This window comes from Neodiprion fabricii, chromosome 3 (assembly GCF_021155785.1).
Source record: "Neodiprion fabricii isolate iyNeoFabr1 chromosome 3, iyNeoFabr1.1, whole genome shotgun sequence".
Classification (NCBI taxonomy): Eukaryota; Metazoa; Arthropoda; class Insecta; order Hymenoptera; family Diprionidae; genus Neodiprion; species Neodiprion fabricii.
The window spans coordinates 4,197,872-4,215,000 of NC_060241.1; the positions used below are offsets into that span (position 1 = coordinate 4,197,872).

General features: G+C 42.3%; 1 protein-coding gene across 9 annotated transcripts in view; it reads left to right on the forward strand.

Annotated features, from left to right (window-relative positions):
* Window positions 1–17,129, forward strand: part of LOC124179103 (mushroom body large-type Kenyon cell-specific protein 1-like) — a 97,588-nt gene that overhangs the window by 35,286 nt on the left and 45,173 nt on the right. For all 9 annotated transcript variants that reach the window (XM_046563183.1, XM_046563181.1, XM_046563180.1 and 6 more), the window contains one exon: window positions 16,631–17,129. This exon is cut by the window's right edge and continues 447 nt beyond it. The gene's annotated coding sequence lies outside the window, so the exon portion shown is untranslated. The remainder of the gene's footprint in view (window positions 1–16,630) is intronic.

Here is a 17,129-nt window from a genome sequence, read left to right on the forward strand (position 1 = left end):
TGACGTTATGCCGTGTAATATACAGACGTGCAATTCAACCCGTCGCGCGGTTGAAAATTTAGCCTAGTTTCACCGCTGGAGATTCTCTTCAACTTTCCGCAACGATCAATCGACCCTCGGTGGATAGCAACGGCTATAAATATAAACAATAATGAAAATTGGGTTAACGAGACGAAGTTCACGTCTCGTTGTACTTCTTTGCGTAAACGTAGAACTCTACGATTGGCAAAATATCTCTCATTTCACTGAAACAAGACCCGCGAGAATTGAAACATATTTTACTCAACTATACTACGACCCATTTAACAATCCGCTTCAATTCTCAAGATAATAAAGAACGTTAGCCCGAGAAAAAATTGAGCGGGGGGGAAGCGACGAGAGATAAATTAAACAAAATGAAGAAGAATCTGTACAGAAATGAAAATAAAATCCATACTTCTTATCGTGAGAACGTGAGAAAACAATAGGGGAAGAAACAAACTCGGCGAAAAACAACTCGAATATAATTTCTCAATAATCGTTGGGTCTTATCTTGTTAGGAATATTTTAATTGCCAATTAGGAATTAACGCATATTGCGTTATACGAAAATATATGTTTAACGAACGATTCTCATTAACGGTTATAAAAATCTTTGATAAATCTCGCGCAAGGATCGGTTTCTTTGGGAAAATAGATTCGGTGAAAAATTTTAACGAAATCGACTTGCCGCTCATTGATACGGCACTGGAAAATGTAGAATCTAGGATCTAGAATATAGGAATATGTAATCGGACGGGTCTTGAGTGTGCAAAGCGCGAAGCACAGATGACGGCCAAACTGGGAATGAGGACATTTACTGGCGTAAAGTACCCACTGTGCGTCCACTGCACTGGTGGTGCAGCTGGGAGCTTAGAACGCGTGTGCATTTCCACATATTTAACACACACACACACACGCACACATGATATGCAACGTGACTCATACTAACGGGCTTAAAAACATTTTCTCGCAATATCGTTGCGCGATGGAAAGCAAAGATCGCTCGAAATCTGCTGATGTGTCTCAAGCAAATTGGTGATTTCGAACTCGAACGTGAATTTCGTTTCAATCGAGGAACGAAAGTTTTTCTAACGAGTCGTTTAGAACTGATTAATTTTATTCGAAAATTGTAGCTACGAATTATCAAAAATAATAAAAAGAAAAGAAAAATAATAAAAAAAAAAAACACGACAAAATGGAAGTTTCGATGCGGTTTTAAACATCGAACAAAGAATTTCGTACGCCCGCGATTTTATTTTACATGCTCAAAACGACCATTTTTTTTTTTTTTTGTCAATTATTAACGAGCAGAAAGCGTGAAGCCGTTTTACAGGATCAACCTCGTTAATGTATTTTTCGCTTCTTGCGTTTTTTATTTTATTTATTTTTTTTTTCAACGGAATGTAAAACATTTTTTTGAAACTACGTTCCTGTTGCGTAAAATTGTAGTCTTATTTCAATTGACCATGATAGATTATTTCGTCGTCGTTAAATATACTGCAACAGATGGATGAAGAAGGAAAAATGATTAGTAAATATGAAAGGCCGCTAATTGTATAATTCGCCGCAAACCGCAGATGATAAAGTACTATAGCCATAAATGTCTTGGAAACAGGAAAATCTTTGGCTATCAAATAAGCCTCGTTAGTTTCCTCAGCTGCAATCGTAAACGAAATTGATATTTTTATAACAATTTGTATGCTTTTTTTTTTATCGGGAAAAAAATTTTACACCGCCTTTACGGTGAATAACGATGAATTTTTTAACTCGCGTTACGCAAACATATCACAAGTGAATTGTAAAACAAAAAAAAAAACAAAAAGTACAATCGTTACAATAAATTTAACTCGTGTATTTTTACCCAGTGTGAAACGTTAATTCCAACTTTAGACTTTATACTCTGATCTGTCTACAGTTTCCCCCGCCCATAAAAAAAAAAAGAAGTCGACTTGAAAGGCTTCGGTCAAAAAGTAAAATGTGACGGAGAGGAATCAGAAGGAGGGTTCGTAAGGGTTGAAAATTTCGTCGACGCCACTTCTCACTGTGTAATATACAAGCTGACAGCAGTAATATCGCAAACCGATTCGAGACGCGAATTAAAAATTACTTAGGGACAACGTGTCGGCTAATAACTCATGTATAAAGCCGACGCGGTGCAACGATTGCGTGTGTTAGTCTACCACAGCACAATGTGCATTATTCCCCCTTCGCGTAAGGCTTGTAGTGGAAGGTACGTTACATCCACCTGCATTTATACCAAGTCTGTGTGTAAGTTTGCACGCGTACCTTTATAAGTAGGTGCAATATATGAGCGTTGCCGTGTGCTCGATGAAAATCGATCGGGTAAAACTCACGACCTAGTTTCAAATTTGTCTCAAAGTATCCTGTCATTATTCACAACTGTATGAACCCACCGTCTTCGATAGCTGTGTACCTAGTAATGTGCATTATGCAAACAGCCGCTTGGAATGCCTTTTTTCTAAATAATTTTTTTTTTTTTTTCCACTTTTCATAAACTCCGATGACATGAGACATGATTGGGTTTCGGTCGGAAACCATTGTTTGCAATTTCGACGGATCGTTGCGTTTTCGAACCTCTGGAAACCAAAGACCAGACTTTTATAAAAATGTCTGTACGTCGGTCTCTTCAAACAAATTTGAAACTTACCGGATTTTACAATCAAATAGCAGACATGAATAATTGGCGTGTTCCGTTTAATTTTGTCTTACGGTTCTACCGGCAATAAATCGATTTTCAATGTTTTATCGATAAACATGTATTTACTCTCAAAAAACTTTTATGTTTTTCCCCGTTTACATATATATATATATATATATATATATATATATATATATATATATATTTTTTTTTAAGAAAACATTGTATAAATTTTTTTCGTTTTTCAGAAACTTTTTTCTTCCTCATTTTTCTTTCACAATTTTTTCATACGGCTGCCAAGTCCTGTGAGTTTCAGATTTTTCACCCGGCCAATTTCAAGATCATAGCGGAAGTTTGTATTCCCTTATGGTTGTGATGAAAATTATCGCAAAAAAACTTTTTTTCACCGTGTTTTTTCTTTTGTTTTGTTTTACCTTTTTTAAAATTTATCCAGGGATTCAAGGATTTTTATCTTGCAATTCAAGGAGGATAATTCACGATAGCTTACAAATGTGTCAATTTAAAAAATCCTCAATTTACGATTGTCCCGCAAACAAATCAATAGAAAATATTGATTCTCGAAACAAAAGTTCATGTATTCACCCGGTGTACAAAAGTGTGGAAGTAAATTAAATTGTGACGAGAAAATGTTGCGTGTAATTGCATAATTATTCATACCAAGATGGGAGTATTAAAAATTGATAGGAAATGGCTGCAGACTAGATGTAAAGTTAAATTAAGAACTGCAAGACTGCAGCGAATTTTAATAATATGCGGAATAATTATTATTCAGTCAGTCGGTAGTAGTAGTAGTAGTGGTAGTTAGTATTTGAATATTTAACGTTAGACAAACACACGTAAAAATGGGGTACAAGGTATACATATAATATAATGAAATAGCGTAAAACTTCATCTAAAATGGAAAATTTCCTCGACGCGAGTTCTAATATTTTGTATTTTCTTTTCGTTTTCATTTTACCTTTCTACTCTCATTATTCATACATCCCTCTAATTAATTCACCCATGTAAATAACGAGCCTTGATACTCGCCGCGGCGAGTTTGTCGTTTGATATTTTTCGAAAGGTGAAAACGGGAAGTTTTGTTGCCGAGTCTGCAGGGGATGCGATAGGGGTGACGGATATCGGGGTGAGCAAAGAAAGTAAATGAAAAAAAAATTCACCTCACCTGCCCAGAGAAAAGTCTCGTCGCTTCTGTAAAGCCAGACGAGACTCGGAACGTTTACGCTCTCTGATTTTGCTTTCGTCCCTAGACGAATTCTTTTTTTTTTTTTGTTTTTTTGTTGTTTTTTTCCCCCATTTCCGTTGCTTCGCCCTTACCTCGAATTCTGTTCTTATTTCAAAGTAAAATACACCGATACGTGCAAAATGACAATATTTTTACGAAGAAAATAAAAATACCTGTCAATCTTCGGAATTGTCCAATTACAACGAACCATTGATGTACGGAATACGTCGACTTTGAAAATGATTAGTTTTACACTAAAATTACTTGTTCAGATCAATGCTCAAGATTCAACTATCGGATACCTATAAATTCAAGTTTTTTACGCCAGTTGAAAATCATCGTTAAAGAGTTTTTTTTAATGTATTTATTTAAAATAAAAAAGAAAAAAGCAAAAAGAAAGAAAAATAGAGAAAGGACGGTTAACTGATCGTTCAACTTCCGGATGGCTCAAGTCAGGCGAAGGAAAAGGAGACTATGTACATACATACGGAGTCGTATGCTCGAGAGTAGAAGTGCTAAGGGAAGAAAGTGTTTGCCCCTTGAAGTTGGCCGTTGGATATACATGCAGAGGCTCGCAATAGCAAACAGAGTTCTAGGTGGCGTTTAACACTTTGTAGAAGCAATTGGCGAGCTGCTCGTATTATATCTACGAGTACGTACGTGCATCGACTTTTTTAATCCTAGGCTGGAACCGCGAGCTTTTTACAATCGCAATTAATCAAGCCGGCAAGGTCGGAGTCAAGACTCAACTGACAATGAGTCGTTAAATCGTGCAGTGTCTACCTCCTTATTTTCTCCGCTTCGTACGCGTGGTCAACGCTGCGCAGACACGTATGAAATTACCGAGTGCACATGGTACGGGATATCGTACGTGAGGAATTATCAAAATACACTGAGAGAAATTTTTAGTTCCGGTTAACGCCCGGTCCTTGACTATTTTCATTTTTTACCACAATCGACAAAATATTGTTCGAGGTAGAAAATGAAAATTAAGTTTTCTAGCCGTTACCGGAAAGTCTGGTATCCGTTACTATTCTTTATCATTACGATCGCTGTTGCTATATTTTCTTGCAACTGTTGCGAAAATTTAACGCTTGTGCAAGAATAAATCGACGTCAAAGCCTTGTTTAACTAAAAGAGTAGAGTAAACCTCAGAAACTGATTTTGCGTTGCAATTACCAAAAAAGGATCGACGATATCGCAAAATGGTTTCGCGCACCTCGTTTTTAGTAATTGCAACAATATTCAAACAGTTTTTTTTTTTTAACGATACCTGTTTTACTCAATATTTATAGTTACTACATATAACTGTGGGAATTGTTCTCAGGGTACAAGCGCGAACCGTCATTGATTGCTTTATTCTGCAAAATAATTAGGTTTTCGAATCGGATCAAGTTTATTGTACCGATTAAGCGAAAATCTATTTCTTCGAGCTTTTGTGTGATGATTGGGAAGAAATTTTTTACGGGTTTGTTGTCCCGGAAATAGCGAAATATAAACTAATAAAAATGGGGGGGGGGGGGGGGTTAAAATTACGAAAAAGAGAAAAGTCGTTTTAATGCAACGAATGATCAGCGTGTCGAAATTGGGATTTTCGATAAATTGTTCGGTAGAATAACTGCTATTTCGAAAGTTTATTTAACCGAACGCTCTTTTATACGAAAATGTGTTTTCAAAAAACGCACGTGTCTGAGATTTTTTGACTGTTCGGTATTTGCGCAATTCGATATTTTGCCTTTCGTAATCTTACCCGATCTCAAAGAAAGAAATTTTGGTATAAATTTATTTACACATTTCTATGTTCTCAATGTTTAATTTTCTACAAGATAGGTTTTCGTATTTATGGTGTTTCTACGATTTTAACTGTCGGTAATTTGACCCTCGAAATTTCAACCCGTCGACTTTTTTGGTCTTTCGCATATTGTATCCCAATCGATGAAAATCGATTTGAGTAATAATTCATTGACGGTAAGAAATTTCGTTGCAACTATGATTAGAATATTGTTGCAACTTTAGATGTCGTGCATTTGGAACATCAAAGCGAAAAAACTGCAATGTGTAAACAAACTAAATTTTCTGTTCCTTATCGTCTTATAGTTTAACAGATAATCCAGGCTGCTTATTAATGGATCGATTTTTTACTCGTTATAGTTCGATCTGTGAATTGTTTCAGAAGAAAATGGGCGACAGTTTCTTGATCTTAGGAAAAATGATAAGGATTCAAATAACAATTTAAAAAAGAATTACATACATTTTACTTGAAAGTTAGTCCTAAAAATTAGTAATCTGTTGTCTTTATTTTTTTCACGATACCGGTTGAAACCGATTCATTACACGAGGTAACTCAAGCCTGAATAACAATCGGTTAAAGTTGAATTCAAATCAAAGGAACAACGAAAAATCAGTTTGCAGGAAGCGTTGAAGTTGAAGAAAAAAAAAAAAAAACAAACATGTAACATAACTCAAAAATATATTACACACGCGAATAAACAATCCTTGTCTCGTCTCGTCTGTGTAAATCTAATTTTCTAATTTTAATAAAATACGGTACAAAACGATGATGAAACAAAGTACCAGGAAAGGCGAGGGCGTCGAGGGACGGAGATTTTTTACGTGGGTGCGGAAAACGTGGAGGAGGTTGGAAGCGAAGAAAGAGAGGATCAGAGGAAGAGGACAGAGAGAGAGAGAGAGAGAGAGAGAGAGAAAGAGCGCAGCGGCAAGGGGGTTCCGAAGGTAATATCGTACTCATATTTTAGGTTGTGAAAAGGAGGAGGGTGGGGGGGGGGGGGGGGAGGAGGATTTGAGGGGCGGACGAGACGACGAAACAAAAAAGAATCGGCGAAAATAAAAATCCAACTCTGTAACCACCCCTTGCTCCCTTCGCCCTCCTCCCCCCTCCACCCCCCATTCCTCCTCGCGTCTTCCGCAGGGTTGGTCGGAGGGTGGATGGGGGAATAGTTACCCCCGCTATTTCGCGGAGAGAAGCCCCTGATGCAGCCCGATGCAGGCTGGCGGCTTTTCTCCGCACCCTCTCTCCTCACCCACCCTACCGCCCTCCGATTCCCTGAATCCCTGCTGAATTCCCCTGGCGTAACCCTCCCCCTCCCCCCCCCCCTCCCCCTTACTTCACCCTTCCGCCTTCTGATACCCCGACGTGCCCTCCCCGCCCCCTGCCCCGCCATCCTTCCGTACCGAACTGCACCCTCTGCACCATCCGCCTTCGCGAGCTCGATGCTATTTCAGAAATTTTTTGAATATCCGATCAATATACAACAAGGGGGTGATGCTTGGCCGCGGCGCGCGCTGTGCGCGGTAAGCGAAAACGAGAAAAAAAAAAAAATAAATAAATAAAAAAAAAAAAAAAAAAAAAATAGAGACGAAAACGGGGTGGAGGGAAGGGGGAGGAGAGAAGAAGATTCGTTACGTACCTAATACTCGGAATGTTGAATGAAAGGGGAAGAAATCGAGAGATAAAATATTAACCCTGGAACAGCGATGGTATTTTTGATGTTTTGTTTTTTTTTCTTTTTTTTTTTTTCTTCTTCTTCTTTTTCAATTGTTCCGCCAACGGATGGTGAAAAAACGAGCCGATACTGCAAATCCCATCTCTCGGTTACGTCGCATCGTCAAGGGTTCCACAGGATCTCATTCTCTTCGAATTGTCTGACAAACAATCACGTGGGTAAGAAAAAAAAAAACCTTTTCGCGTGAATCCCGAAAAGTGGTAAACTCTCGCGGGGGAAAAATTTGAATTTTTCGAAGTACGTTTCTTCAACCACTCACCTTGCCGTTCTAGGATTGGGAAAGGGGCGAGAACTAAAATTAAAAAACAAACACACACGCGACACGGAATTGCAAAGAAAATGGAAAAAAGTACGAGCTGCAGAAAGGAAGGAGTAGGAGGAGGAACTGTTTCGACGTTTCGCTGCAGATTTATGTATGTATACATCTCATCACACCTACGTAATACGTGTGTAAATACGTACAGAGAGACACCCCTGGAGACACGAGCTGCAGGAATTAATGCTCCCAGTTCCGTCAGCCCCACTCTCGAACCTTCGAACAGCACCCGCCGACGAACCTGTTAATTTATCATCGCTAAAACTTCTTCACCTCTTTCCACCACCAGGCCTCTTCACTGCATTTTCAAACTCGGCTGATTGATCCGCCTGCACTCTTCGGACGATTCCCTATTGGTACGAGTCTCTGCAGAGAAGGGGTTGGAAATTTCAATTATAAATCTTCACGCCGTGCATTATTATATACCCAGTTGAAAAAATTGACATAAATTCATCGAATCGGCGGTTATTAATTTCCAGAAATAACAAGATTCCCAATTTTTCGTACAATTTTCTTCTTGTTATTGCTTTTTGTTCGTCCCTTTTTTTTTTCTTTTCATTTGTATACCGAGCACCGATTTTTTACCCATAGGTTTGAGAATTAGAATTAGTTTAGAAAGTTGACTTGACTTGATAATTAACCATACGGATGTGAGGATGATAGATTAATGAAAAAAAAAAAAGAATTCGACAACATGAGATTATTATATGAAATCGGGCATTGTTTTTTTTTCAGCTTTTACTGAGCTATCAGTTATATCTACTAATTTTGATTAAATCAAGGTTTCGCCAACGGGAACAAAAGATTATATTACCTGTGTATTATTGGTAATCCGATGCTGCAGTGGCACAATTTAATTTCGTGTAAAAATTTTAGGCTTCGTTATTGTAATTACCATTTTTACTATTTTATTTTTTATTCACATTTCGTTGGTTGAACAAGTTTTTAATGAAAAAATTCATCGCTACATTCTGTCGAAATTGGTTAATTAATTAATGTATACCTATACCCCATAGACTTTTATATGCAGACCCGAGTTTATTAGTCGGCTATAAAATTTCCCGCTGTATGCTTACGTGCGGTGGCTAGAAATTCATAATTTCCATCAATTCTACGCGTGAATTGCTCCACGACGTATGATCACCTGAAATAAAAGACAAACTACGCGGTATTTTAACCATAAAAAAATAATCTAGCATCCAGAATAACCGATTGTTTTTAATTTAACGTTGCTCGTCACGTCTTGTTTCTTTTATTTATTTTTTTACCGTCTTCCAACTTCGAACAATTGCGATTATAAAAGTTTAAAAAATTTTTGGTCTATGCGGTACGTTTCCCTATATGTACAGATATAAATAACTGCGCGGTTCGATTACTCGATAACATAATTTGGCAATCCGGAAAGACGAGAAAGTGATTAAAATTCTTTCGGTAGAAGTATAGAATTTTTATAATGAATTCGTTAATTAAAATACGAGAAACTTCTATTCGGCGTTAGATTGCGATGGAACTAAAATCGGATTTCGGCCTCGATGCCAGACGGAAACAGCTGCACAAGCAAGGGTCGTAAGTTCTGAAGTATTTCATAATTGAGACCAGAAGAAGGATCGATAAAATTTTTTTGGCCAGACACAAGAGGCGGAGACCCGGCGAGAAAGAGCGAGAGAAACGTTAAGGAGAAACCGAGACTAGAGAAAGACGGCGAGATCGAAATAGGCGGAGGGCTGAGGGTTCGAGGAGGCGTCGCGCTGCACCCGACACTCGGGGATAACTGAAATCTGCACCCTGTCCGTGCAGCACACGCGTGCAATGTCACACGTTACACGCGTGCACGCGGCTAACGCGAGAAAGTGAGAGAACAAGAGCCAGCTTCCGAGGGACGACGAAGGGTAGAATTCAGGGACGGAAAAGGAAAGGGAGGAGGCGACATGTAAGGGTTGAAAAAAAAAAAAAAAAAAAAACGGGCACCCACCCTCACCTCTGCACACTTTTTGACAAAGAGAACGAGCGCTTTTTTATAATTGCGTTTTTAATTTGATGGATTCTTTGAAGCGATTTCTCTCGCACCCTTCGCTGATGTTGCGGGGTTTCGTTATTTCATTTCAATTTTTAGTTTCTCACCAGCTCGCTCGGTTCTGTTCGTCTTAATTTTTTTTTTGTTCCTCTCTTCCAGCTCTTTCTCGGTTGAGAAAGTTTTGACTTTAGCACACTAGTAAGGGAGAGAAAGAGAGAGAGAAAGAGAGAGAGAGAGAGAGTAACAACCGAGGATGGAGTGGGGGGGGTGGTTTCAGTATAAGGGTGGGAAAAACGGGGTGTTATTAATATTTCGTTGCAGTGTCTCCGTTAATTAAGAATTTAATTAGGAATTCACACTACGTTGAATATACGCACGTGTTTCCTTTTTTACGCTACTCTTTTTTCTTTATTTGTATCTTTCTTTACTTTCTTATTTCTCTCTTTCGCCAACTCTCGCACATGGGAAGAGTGTTCAGCACGAATAATGCTGCGAGCGATTACCAGACACCACTTTACTTTTTTTTTTTTTTCATTGCAGTGATATACTTTCGATTTTTGTATAATTCGCGAAGAATTTCAGATACCAAACATCCCTTTTCAACGTCTGCGTCAAAGATTTTTCATCATCCGGTTGTCCGCTGCCGGTTCAATTAACAGATTGATGGCGGAATTTTAAGGGTGAAAATGAAAGCCAACTACTGAGTAACACCATATAAGCTATCCGCGTTTCAAAATGAAGGTCCAACTACACCCCTTCGTAGGAGTGGTCAGAAAACTCTCCCCCTAAACATCAGCAGCAGCCCTCGATTCTCCCCCAGTCAAAATCATCCGCTACCATGATCACCCTTATACCTACTCGCCATGCTGCGTGTACGTAAAAAATTCACAGGGGTCTCCAATTCGCTGTACAGTTTATATGCCGATGAAACGATGGACCGAGGTGAAAATAATCCCAGCCTCCATATTCTTGATGAAATAGCATTTTTATTTATGTAAAAACTGGCAGTGCTTTTATGCATAGAATTTTCTTGACACACTTTTACCAAACGATTCGACAAAAGCGCGATGTCGGTGTTTCATTTCGTATCGTTGAAAAGGCTTCAGGTTGAAACAACCGGAATTCATGGTCTTCGACGTGTGCGAGCAATTCCAAGACCTCGAGGTCTTCAAGAGTAAATTGCATCCTCGCATGAAAATTTCGTCCAAACGGTTTCTGGATAACCGACGCATGTGATACAAAACTGAAGACAATCTGAGGATTTCATTGTTCGTTGGTCAGTTTCCATGGCCAAGACGGCATTGGGTCAGCTTTGGACGTGACGATCGATTGGTGTAAAGCCGTTTCTGAAACGTTGTATTAAACGTCGTTTGAACTGACCACGAATGTCGGATGCGAGAATCCCTGATAAATTGATGGGCAGATATTCCGATACCCAGAACATCGGTATCCTGGAAGTCGTGAAGATATTCCGTAGATTACCGCGAACCGCATAATAAGGCGGTGTATTTAAACCAGCCTTGGAACGTATCGGAGTCCATCCCCTTTACGGTGGCGTATAAGCGTCGAGGCGTTTTATAGGTAGATATAAGTACGGGAGGCGCGAAAGCGGCAAATGAACAATAGAGCGTTATGGAATAGGAAAAATATATCTGGCTGGAGTGCCGAGTGGAAGATGAGAAAGTAAAAAAAAAATAAACAAAAAAAAAAAAAAAGAAATAAAATAAAAAACTCGAGTGACAGCGGAGGCGGATAAACAGGCATCTGAATTCGGGAGGGTAAAAACAACCGGAATAAAGTGTATCTCTGGGAAACGTTCCGCGGGTTCGCCACTATCGGTGCTGCAGGATGGACCGCTTCGCTTTGGCAGAGGTGGTGGCGCTTTCAGGACCGGTCGGCGGAAACGCAAGAGGGTGAGGGAGGCGGAGGGTGAAAACGGGGGGTTGGAGGAGGAGGAGGAGGAGGAGGATAGGAAAACGGGAGAAGGATGAGGAGGGTGGGAGGAGTGGGAGGGAAAGCGAACTGTTGCTTCTATCCCGGCTCGACGCCTCGTCGTCATTGCGGGAAGCGCGGGAATTTCGAGCGTTTATCCCGGATTTCAACGATTAGCATCCTCCCCTGGCAACCCTCGAAATTGAAAGGCCTGCATGCGCGGAAATAATTCCACCTTCAATGCACCGCTGCTCATTTGTAGCTCTCGTGAGTTTTGGCTAATTCTCTGAGTTTCACCGTTCTTTGATCAAGCCCTTAGGTCGCAGAGTCTGACTCGAAGAGTCCAGGAGCTTAAACGGTTTCCCAAATCCAAATCAATTCCGCGTTGCTAAACGAATCCTTACCCTGATTTCGAATTACTTTTCTACGACTTTGAATGAACAAACGGGCATCACTCGAAATCACATCTTAATGCTATTTTCTCTTCGAGGTTTCACCTTCAGTGACTGTTGTAATGGATTCCACGACGTCGGAAGATCTACCGTAACTTTCCGACATTCGAAACTATTACACATATGCTTACGCGGACACGATAAAGTTACAGAAACCGGTACTAAAATCCATTCGATATCGATGGATCATTCGAAACCGTCGAAATCGACGACCGATGTAACGACCTCGTCCGGGTTTTCATCATTGCTCATTTTCTCGTCGTCCAAGTTTCTCCGATTCGCATCCTAGTCCCTCATCTTTTCCACCGTAAGAAACACCGTCGGTAATATTCGAGTACCAAACTGACGTGTTAACTTTTGTCAATCACTATCACCACCATTTTCCACAAGGCATCGGGGTTTTCTAGTACCCGCCACTGAACCGTGACGGAGAGAGGTGAAACGCCGCTTTTCCCCCTCCTCTGATCGCGCATATCTCTAGACTGCGATCAGCCTATGTACCCTGAGCCTGCCCACCTCTCCGCTGAGCTTTGCCAAGACTAGTCTAGCCTAGCGTAGCCTAGCCGTGGCGGTTGACCCACCGCCGGTTGATGTCAGTGTTACGCCAACTCTCCTAGCGACGCCGCCGCCGCGACGCCCCCGCAGCCCGCACCCGCGTCTGCAGAGCTACTTGTAGCTTATGCTCTCAGAGAGTCGTGAGGTCGGCTTGAACCTGTTGGCACTATTCCATGTCGGTGAAGCGCCCCGATATAGGTAGAGACGCGGTTGTACGCTCTCTGTAAACGGAGGCACGAGCCGTATGCGCGACTCCTTTCATCACTGCACAGCTGTTCGCAATTTTCACCTCTGATTCCAAGATCAAATTCCGTTTCGGTTGGCCATGCACCGGGACCTTCTGACTGCCACGTTACAATGTGTACATCCTGTTTTTATAAACCAATTCTTCTCTCTCTCTCTCTCTCTCTCTCTCTCTCTCTCTCTCTCTCTCTCTAATTTACGGTCGATTGGACGCACGTTATGGCAAAGGCGGATCAATGCCACTTTGACACTTTTTTTTTTTACTTTCTCAACCATTCATTGACACGTAAAAATTCACCGAAAAATCATAGATCAGCATGTAGAAAACCTATACGTAACTATAAAACTTGCATCGTCAGTCATGTCACAAGATTTGGCAAGCTTGTTGATACACGGTAGTGTTGTGTATGCGTGACCTTCGCAACACGTCACGCATATCGTATATGTTTGCGTTATGGAAATTTTGGCATATCCGCACTGTTGTATGTTCAACTATTAAAAATTTATTTCCGTGTCAAGTGCAATTGTAAGTCTGTTATGATCGACCATCTGAATCATTTCAAAAAAGTATTTCTCGACTGTGGTGATAATTCTACAGATTATTCTCAATTTGATCGATTTTTCTGAAGAAAGGGCGTTTCGGGCTGGGCTGCAGGTCGCATGGGTGCAGCGAAAGAGATGGAAGTATACGGTACCCTTGGTGCACACCTATAGAGTGGCGAAACAACGATGGAAGGGTAGAGAGAAAAGCTCGCGTCGCGGAGCTGCCCGTAAAACAAAGTAACGACAAAACCAGCCCTTCCCCCTCCCTCGACGAGCGTGAGCTTTTTTCCCCCCTGCGCCACGGCCCTTGGAGCCACCGGGTGAGCGGAAACGTCGAACGAAACATTAAAAACTGGCGGAAGGGAAGGAGGAAAGGGAAGGTTGGGAGAGGGCGAAAAAAGCTCCAGGGGCGCGCAGCGGGGTATAGATATACGCGGAGGGTGGCGCGCGTACCAACCTAGCTGGAATAGTAGGAGCGTTGCACTTGGAGGGGAGAAGGTTATGACAGGCGAGGTATTGAGCGGATCCTTCGTTAAAAAAGGAAAGGAGGGAAAAAATATATAAGGAGTTAAAAGACGGGGGTGGATGGTGGGGCGAAGGAAATAGAAAAAAATAACAGCGGACAAAAAGAGTTTCGCGAAAAGACGAGAAAAAAAAAGAACAGAGAATTAAAAAAGAAAAGACGCCCCGAGCATCCAGCCTGCATCGCCGGGGGAGGAGAGGCTAAGTAACCGAATCTGACGCACCCTTACTACTCTACTCTACCTCTAGCGTTGCTTGCAAGCTTACCGAGGGAAAAAGCGCCGCGCGGAAGCGCGGGGCGCGCTTTTCCAACCCCCGACTTCCCCCTCCCTTCCTTTGCTCTTACCGCCCCCTCCCAACACCCGCACCTTCGATTCACGATGTACCTTGGCACCTACCGCTGGCACCACCCCATCGACGCCATCGTCCCGATGCACCCATGGTTACTACGGTCGGGTTCCTCGCTCAAAGAGCTCATACCAGTTCGTACTCTCTTTTCCAAATTCTCCACCCCCGTGCACTCCGGATTTCCGGATTGCGTTATCTCCGCTCGCACCTGGGTTCATCTCCAATTTGAATATCCATGCCCGGTCTGGGTATGAGGGACGTAGGTTTTCGGATTGACCATTGCCGAGAGCCGAACTGTTGAAATTCATTCACTGATTCTTGATCTAGATTTTTTACATTCCATCTTAGACTGCTTGTTTTTGGTGCAAAAATATATGGATTATTGTATAATTAGCTGACCGGATTTGATCCTGGTATAATTTAGTCCACGGGGAAGTTTTTTGGTAAAGCGAAGTACCAGAGAGCAAAGCAATATCAACGAAGGCTTGGGATTTATAAAATTCTTTTGCCAATTCATTGCAGATCATGATCACGAATCAATAAATGATCGGAATTCAATGCACGATAACAAGTAGTGACTTGTTCACTTTCGAGTACCCGACCCTCAACATCAATCGGTGACGACTGATGGCTGCGAATGATTGTCCTCGTGACTATCAGGTCCAAGAAACCGTCTTCGTTAATGCCAATTGCGAATCGGTCGAGTCCATACTTTTCCCATTTGTTAGAAATAGCCAGGAAACTAGTCCGCTTAAATTTATAGCCATCCACCTATAAGGTTTGCGTGTCTAGGTCCCGTCTTTTCACGCATGATACTCGTCCAGGTGGTGTGGTGTACACTCGCCGTCTATGTTATGAGAAAATACGGTGCCTGCGTGTATACGTATATAGTATAAAAATTCTTCGCGTGTTATCCACTGCTGCTGCCGAGGCAAAAAAAGGTGAAAAATATATACAACGGGTCACACGATATCCCACGCAAAATGCATACATCGCGAGTGACGACGGAACGCAGGACAATAGTTTTCTCCATCGTCCAAATTACGTGCATTTGCACGCGGTCCCCTCACGTTATACATATATATATATATAATATATATATTCCCATCCATCCATCGCAACCTGTTCAATCTAGTCGAAATCAAACCCTCAAAAACCCAGCAGGACAGGTGCATCTTTGACGCGCCGAAGCTGACGCACCCTGAGAGCGTCGAGCGATAGACGGGGGTTCGATGGGGGGGAAGGTAGGGTGGAGGGGCGGTGTTATCCTGGAGGCTAAGGATAGCCGCTAGGTGGATAGATAAAGAAGGAAATTGGGATGAGCCGTGGGGGTTGCAGGGGGTGGGGGGTGGCAGGAGATTCGAAGACTGAGGAGCGAAACAGAACGTGAGAGAGAGAGAGAGTGGCGGATGCAGCGAGAGAAGGAGTGGGGGAGGAGGTAGAGGAGCGTGGCAACCTAGGATGAAAGGATGGTTACCAGCTACTACTCTATTGATCGGTAATTCTTTTTCTCTTGTTGCATATTAGGCGCTCTCTGCCCGCGAGACTCGGTCCCCCCACCCTCCCCCTTCCACCCTTCCACCGGTCCTACCACCTCCGCCCCTGCAGAACGAACCTCACCATGCACCGTCACCACGACGACTCCGCGCCCTAGACGAGGCTGCACGAGGAGCGCGTTGCGTCGCGTCGCCTCCGCCACCAGTTTTCAACCCCTACCCCACAGTCGGACCTCTTCCCTCTCTCCGTCTTCCGTCGTCGGTTACCCCGCCACCACGGCACTAGCTTCCTCGTTGCCCGTTTCCTCCTTCCCCCCGCCCCGCCACCCCACCACCCCCGCACATCCTCCTTCCGCCTTCTTACAGCAATGTTTCATTTTAAGAAAAACCAAGCCCCTAGTCGAACTTTTGGACAGGGTGGGGCGGTGGTGGTTACATTCTTCGACGGTGGGCGAGGGATGGACCTGCATCCCTTCCTCGATTCACGTCTCCCGCGTCTCGTCGCCTCCCACTTGCTGCATTTGCACTCAGAGCTAGACTTACAAAGTTGCCATTATCCGAAATATTGTGTTGAACGTTGTCGGGACGGTACGCGTTTCTAAATTGTCCCGATGTCACCTTGCGATTGGATGTAAGATTGGCTCGTTTATAAAAGCGTGGAATACACGCTTCCGTGATTAACATTTTTGCATATCTTACAGAGAGTGGAGATCAACATGCTTTGTTCTAAACGTGTGTTGTTTTTTTTATTTGATTTCAGGTATGTGCTACGTTGGAAATTATTATCAAGCCAGTCTAGAGTCGAGGTTGGAAGAAGATAATATAAAGTACAGGAAGGATAATACGAAAGGGGGATATTAGAGAGGAGAAACATAGTACTAGCACGTTGAGAGAATCGAGGAAAATTCTCTATCCATCCATCCATCTATCCATCTATCCATACATCTCTCGGTATTCGTGGAGCCGATGCTAGATGAACCAGTACGCGAGAAGATAGGACATTAAACGTGCGCAGGAAGACGGAGGGAAAGAAGCACAGCGAACGTTATTCTTAGAGCGTCGTTTTACCATCATCCCCACCGGAAGCCCGAAAAATCTCCTCAAAAACTCCCACTACCACATTTCCGTCGGGTAGTGTCTCTCTCTCCTTCGCGGACGCTTTCCCCACCTTGTCAGATTCCCTCTCGCACCAGTCTCAGTTTTCCCCCTCCTTACTTCCTATATTCCCCCAGACGTTCGACGACGCCGTTGCACCGAGT